The sequence below is a fragment of the Pinus tabuliformis genome, chromosome 4_2 (genome assembly GCF_031772625.1).
Source record: "Pinus tabuliformis cultivar Carrire ecotype Pingquan chromosome 4_2, CPIR1, whole genome shotgun sequence".
Taxonomy (NCBI): Eukaryota; Viridiplantae; Streptophyta; class Pinopsida; order Pinales; family Pinaceae; genus Pinus; species Pinus tabuliformis.
The window spans coordinates 469887524-469894872 of record NC_142304.1 but is presented as its reverse complement, the minus strand read 5'-3'; the positions used below and the strand labels follow the sequence as shown (position 1 = coordinate 469894872).

The window sequence follows — 7349 nt, the reverse complement described above, 5'->3', positions numbered from 1 at the left end:
GTGGTATATGGACCTTCGTTGCTCTTCACGGTGCTTTCGGTCTAATAGGTTTCATGTTACGTCAATTTGAACTTGCTCGATCTGTACAATTGTGACCTTATAATGCAATTGCATTCTCTGCTCCAATTGTTGTCTTTGTTTCTGTATTTTTGATCTATCCATTGGGACAGTCCGGTTGGTTTTTCGCACCTAGTTTTGGTGTAGCAGCTATTTTCCGTTTTATCCTCTTCTTTCAAGGTTTTCATAATTGAACCTTGAATCCATTTCATATGATGGGAGTTGCCGGAGTATTGGGTGCTGCTCTTCTATGCGCTATTCATGGTGCTACCGTGGAAAATACTTTATTTGAAGATGGTGATGGTGCAAATACGTTCCGTGCTTTTAACCCGACTCAAGTCGAAGAGACTTATTCCATGGTCACTGCTAACCGCTTCTGGTCCCAGATTTTTGGGGTTGCTTTTTCTAATAAGCGCTGGTTACATTTCTTCATGTTATTTGTGCCAGTGACCGGTTTATGGATGAGTGCCATTGGAGTAGTTGGTCTAGCTCTAAACTTACGTGCCTATGATTTTGTTTCCCAGGAGATCCGTGCAGCAGAAGATCCTGAATCTGAGACTTTCTACACAAAAAATATTCTCCTGAACGAAGGTATTCGTGCTTGGATGGCGGCTCAAGATCAGCCTCATGAAAACCTTATATTCCCTGAGGAGGGCCTACCCCGTGGAAACGCTCTTTAATGGAACTATAGCTTTAGCTGGTCGTGATCAAGAAACCACTGGTTTCGCTTGGTGGGCCGATAATGCCCGACTTATCAATTTGTCGGGTAAATTGCTTGGGGCTCACGTGGCTCATGCCGGATTAATTGTATTCTGGGCCGGAGCAATGAACCTATTCGAAGTGGCTCATTTCATACCGGAAAAACCTATGTATGAACAAGGATTGATTCTGCTTCCCCATCTAGCTACTCTAGGATGGGGAGTCGGTCCTGGTGGGGAAATCGTGGACACTTTTCCATATTTTGTATCTGGGGTACTTCACTTAATTTCTTCTGCGGTTTTAGGTTTTGGTGGTATTTATCATGCACTCATAGGACCCGAAACTTTAGAAGAACCTTTTCCATTCTTTGGCTATGTATGGAAAGATAGAAACAAAATGACCACAATTTTGGGTATTCACCTAATCTTGCTAGGTGTTGGTGCTTTTCTTCCAGTGCTAAAATCTTTGTATTTTGGAGGTGTATATGATACTTGGGCTCCCGGCGGTGGAGATGTAAGAAAAATTACGAACCTGACACTTAACCCAAGTGCTATATTTGGTTATTTACTGAAATCTCCTTTCGGAGGAGAAGGATGGATCGTTAGCGTGGACAATCTAGAAGATGTAATTGGAGGACATGTATGGTTAGGTTCCATTTGTATCTTCGATGGTATCTGGCATATCTTAACCAAACCTTTTGCATGGCTCGCTGTGCATTCGTATGGTCCGGAGAAGCTTATTTGTCCTATAGTTTAGCGGCTCTATCCCTCTTTGATTTTATTGCTTGTTGTTTTGTTTGGTTCAACAATACCGTTTATCCTAGTGAATTTTATGGGCCCACCGGCCCAGAAGCCTCTCAAGCTCAAGTATTTACTTTTTTAGTTAGAGACCAACGTCTTGGAGCTAGTGTGGGGTCTGCCCAAGGACCTACTGGTTTAGGTAAATACCTTATGCGTTCTCCGACTGGAGAAATTATCTTTGGAGGGGAAACGATCCGTTTTTGGGATCTTCGTGCTCCTTGGTTGGAACCCCTAAGGGGCCCTAATGGTTTGGATCTGAGCAAGTTGAGAAAAGACATACAGCCTTGGCAGGAACGACGTTTAGCAGAATATATGACTCATGCTCTTTTAGGTTCTTTAAATTCTGTGGGTGGTGTAGCTACCGAAATCAATGCGGTGAATTATGTCTCTCCCTGAAGTTGGTTATCCACCTCCCATTTCGTTCTAGGATTTTTCTTCTTCGTAGGTCATTTGTGGCATGCAGGAAGGGCTCGTGCAGCTGCAGCAGGATTTGAGAAAGGGATTGATCGTGATTTCGAACCTGTCCTTTCCATGACTCCTCTTAACTGAAACAATAGATCAAACCAGATGGAAGAAAAATCGATTCAATTTCATTACATCTATCTCCCATATCGGCGGGATAGGAGTCTTTTCAAATACTCTTTTTCCAACCGGATCCTTGTAGCTCGGCTATATACAACCGAGCTATTCTCTCTTTTTTTTTTTTATTGGACCGGTAAATGCAATTGTTGAAAAACAAAAGGAGAGAGAGGGATTCGAACCCTCGATAGTTTTTTTTATCTATACTAGTTTTCAAGACCGGAGCCATTAACCACTCGGCCATCTCTCCCGGGGACAACTTCTATTCTACCCCTTCGTATAATCCCTAACTATAAGCATAAAGTCGGGTCAATACCAACTATACCTGTGACATATGATGATTTTTCATCATCTGGAATGGAAAAAAAAAGAAACGAATTTCCCTCTCCTCTCACACTCAAATATCAAATTGAAAAAGTTTGAAAGCTCGATCAATTTATGGTCAAATCCTTTCCATAGTGCATTTGATCAGAATTGAAAATTGGGGATTGGATGGTATAGTCTATTCAATCTGTTGGGAGCTTGTAAGATCACAACCATGACTATTGCTTTCCAATCGGCTGTGTTTGCATTAATTGCTATTTCATTTTTACTAGTGATTGGTGTACCTGTTGCACTTGCCTCTCCCGATGGTTGGTCAAGTAGCAAAAATGTTGTATTTTCGGGTGTATCATTATGGATCGGATCAGTCCTTTTTGTAGGTATCCTTAATTCTTTCATATCTTAGATATGTTCTAGATGTTTTAGGTTCACACTCCCTCCCCCTCCTCCCGGAGGGCTTTATAGGATTTTTGAAGGGCCTTTTACTTCAGGCCCAAGGAGGAGGGGTTTTCCATATCCATAATTGAATTAATAATTGGACCATTCAAAAATGGTATCTACTTACGAATGGGATTGAACATATATGTATTTTCCATTTCAATTATATGAATATATAGATATTCATATAATTGAAATGCGGGTATGGTTGAATGGTAAAATTTCTCTTTGCCAAGGAGAAGATGCGGGTTCGATCCCCGCTACCCGCCCTTCACATGGAGTATGAAAAAGAATAGTTCATGTATTGATCGTTTCTTTTCCTCACTTATAATTCAATTATAAATTGATAAGTGAGAGAGCAATCCTTTCCGGACCAAAATACTTCGTATGTTCTGGTCTGGCGGAGACAGGATTTGAACCCGTGACCTCAAGGTTATGAGCCTTGCGAGCTACCAGACTACTCTACTTCGCACCATTGATTTATATCATAATCAGAATGGGTACACAAAATAATAATGGGATATAGTACCCCTATCCCTATATAGGGATAGGGGTACTATATCCCATTATCACAAGAAACTTCAATTACTTTTTTTCTTTTCCTACCAACTCGATTTTTTTATCCCGGGCAATAAACATGCGTGGGCCATCTCACGGAGTATGTGTCCGGACAATCCAAAGTCTCGATAGTTGGCTCTAGGTCTTCCAGTCGAAGAACAACGTCGATGGAGACGTGTAGGTGCACTATTACGTGGTGAAGATTGCAATTTTCTATGAATTTCCCATTTGTCATCCAATGATGACACTTTGCTTTTTTCCTCCAAAGATTGACGAATTAAATGATATTTCCGTTCCAGTGCTTGTCTCTTCTTCTCTCTCTGAATGAGACTCTTTCTCGCCATAATAGTTCAGTCAGTACTATTACCTACCAGGAATCAAAATATAGATCAGATTTTAGATGGAGTAATATTATGTTGATTACTTTTTCTCTGTGGGGTATTGTCATTGTATCAATGACAATACCCCACAGAGAAATTGATGAAGAAGAATTAACCAAATTTACCTGATGTAGAGGCAATTAAAAAAGCTGTATAAGTGAATATATAACCTACGGAAAAGTGAGCTAATCCAACTAATCGTGCTTGAACAATGGAAAGGGCTACTGGCTTGTCTCTCCATCGAACTAAATTAGCTAAAGGCGTGCATTCATGGGCCCATGCAAGAGTTTCGATCAGTTCCTGCCAATATCCACGCCAGGAAATAAGGAACATAAATCCAGTAGCCCAAACAAGATGCCCGAATAAGAACATCCACGCAGAAGTGTTTGTTTTTTTTCATTATATCTTTCTCTTCTTTGTTTCTTTGTTCTTGTTTTTTGTTTGTTTAATTTTGAATTAAAATAAAAAATATAATTAATGATTGCTTTATGCAATATTGTATATTTCAAACTCTAATTATTATTTAAAATAAATAAATATATAATAATAAGTAGTTTAATTTTCAATACTTTTTAATAATTTTTATTTGCTTCTTAATTAAAGGTGGATAATGGATAATGTAAATATACTCCAATTATATTTAATGTTGTGCAATCTCTAGTTGTGTAATATGATTGACATAAAATTTGATATATTAATTTTTATGTAAATATACTACAATTATATTTTATGTTGTAAAATATCTAGTTGTTTAATATGATTGACTTAAAATTTGATATATTAAATTTTCACCCCCACACTATCATATTTAACTCCAAATTTTAGAACTCAATGTTTATAATTTAGATTTCACATTTTAAAGTTTAATGTTCAGTACATGCATAAATTAGTTTTAGTAACAATTGTGAAGCTACATTTAAAAATATCTATATGTGATACACATCCACAATTAAAACTTCAAAAAAATATATTGTACTATGACATTTAATAAATATAAAATATTTAATAAAAAATATATTTCATTAATGTAAATTGATAAATATGAGTTCTACCTAACTGTTTCAACCTATGGTTGATTCCAAAAATTTAAAGTAGATGATACATATAATATTGTTTTAACTAATTATTATTTAAAATAATTAATATATAATGAAAAGTAGCTTAATTTTATTTACCTTTTAATAATTTTTATTTGTTTCTTGAAAGGGTGGATAAAGTAAATGTACTCCAATTATATTTAATGTTGTACTATATCTAGTTGTTTAGTATGATTGCGCGAAAATTTGATATATGTTTGACTTAAAATTTGATATATTTAATTTTAAGCTCCATGCTATCAAATTTAACTTCCACATTTTAAAACTCAATGTTTATAATTTAGATATCAATAAATGTGTTTCAATAACAATTGTGAAGTTACATCTAAAAATATCCATATGTGACACACATCCACAATTAGAACTTTAAAATATCAAATATAATATAGAATATTTAATTAATTTTTTTTCAATATATTATTAATTGAGAATTTTTTAGTTCCACAATAAGATTTGGAGTTGTCTTTAGTGTGATTTTTTGTAGATTCTGGTGACGGAATCCGGCAGAAAAAATAGAGGTTAATTCTTGATTTGTATTATTTAAAATGGTTTTTTAACTACATATTTGGATTCAGCACTTTGAAAAACCCCTGGGACACTTTGATTGTACAGAAATTAGCTATCGAACTTGCGATTTCAATAAATTGCTGTCGGATTTTGATTGGAAAAACCCATCGGAAAAGCTTCCAAAAAGTCTCTTTAAAGACAACTGCATAAGATTTAACAAGTATTTGATTTTATTTGATTGATTTTATAATAAAAACATATATTTCATTAATGAAAATTGATAAATATGAGTTCTTAATGGAGCCGGAGGTGGGAGAGCTTAATGTGCGTACAGTCAGAGGTAGTCGATGTTGGTTGTTAACCTGCCTTGACTTAGGTAATGGATTCCACCATTCCCACACCCGTCTCTGCAATTTTGCTCATGTCCCCAACTCCTCTGTAATTTCCCCGCACCGTTCTTCTGCCAATTCCTCCACAATCCCTGTTGCTTCTTCCCCTGTTTCCATCCCCATCATGGTTTGCCACCATATGCGAAGTAGAAGAGGGGGCACTAGAGGCGGAAGCTCTCGCTCACCTGCAATGCTCAGCCCCGATTCAGTTTCCCTTGCCTCCTCAGCTGATAACCCCAACCTGCTTAGTTTCGTGGGGTGTTACCCAGACACTTGAAGCGGCAGAGGCAAAGCCTGGCTCCATGGCACAGGATGCGGAGATGTAGCGGTTTGCATTGCTAATTTTCCCCTACCTTCACCCTACTCATACCACGCAATTTTGATTTCGCAGCTCCCTGAACAGTCCAGTAATCGTTGCCACCGTCTCAATTACTTTTAGGGAAGAAATTGAGCTGCCAGCTCCTCTGGCTCAACACGCTGAGGAGGCGAACAGAGCAGAACCAAGCAGTATGAGGCGAGGCAACACTGGTGATTGGAACGCTGATGAAGGTCTAGCCACCTTGCATGGTAAAGCAGTGGCTGGCAGTCAGCGTGTTGAGGAGGGCAAGCTCAGTAACACGCAGGCATTTGGTAGTCACCGAGGAGACACGTCAGGAACGCGTGTAGGTGCTTGCATCATTGAGGGAGACCATCCAGCACATGGACTTGGCGCTTCAGATGAGGATGTCGATTCAGATAAGTACGTGTCCGATTGTGGAGGAACCAGCCCCAGACAACTGATTGCCAGGGGTCGAGTTTGCCAGGTGGACATTTTGCCTTGCTAACGGTTCAGTTTTTGTTCAGTCTTTTGTGTCTTCTGGTTAGGATTATGATTTGGTTAAACCGTTTTGTTAAGCTGTGATCAAATTGGTAACCCCTACATAGGTTATTTTTGGACTAATACTTTTTGGTTTGGTTTCCCCTCTGTTGGGGCAGTCAAAGATAGTTATTCTGATTGTGTGATGAATGATGCGCAGATCCTCTGAGGTCGAGCCTCACTATAAATCCTTTTTTGTATCATATTAATAGATTAAACTTACTTAATATATATATATATATATATATATATATAATTAAATTTGTTTTCAATATATTATTAATTAAAAATGTTTTAGTTCCATAAGATTTAATAAGTATTTTATTTTATTGGCTTGATTTTATAATAAAAATATATATTTTATTAATGTAAATTGATAAATATGAGTTCTACCAAGTGCTTCAACTTGTGGTTGATTTCCAAAATTTAAAATAGATGATACATGTAATAATGTCTTAACTCATTATTATTAAAAATAAATAATATATAAAAAAGTAGCTTAGTTTTATTTGCTTAATAATTATTTTTATTTCTTTCTTAATGAAGGGTGGATAAAGTAAATATACTCCTATTATATATAATGTTGTAGGATATCTAGTTGTTTAAAATGATTGACCTAAACTTTGTGTATTTATATTAAATTGTTATTTAATAAAATTGCAATTTTT

At 36.7% G+C, this 7349-nt stretch overlaps 1 non-coding gene across 1 annotated transcript; it reads left to right on the top strand.

Annotated features, from left to right (window-relative positions):
* Positions 1-3092: 3092 nt before the first annotated feature.
* TRNAG-GCC (transfer RNA glycine (anticodon GCC)) lies at positions 3093-3163 on the top strand. The gene has a single exon. It is a non-coding gene; the product is annotated as a tRNA-Gly (tRNA).
* Positions 3164-7349: the final 4186 nt, after the last annotated feature.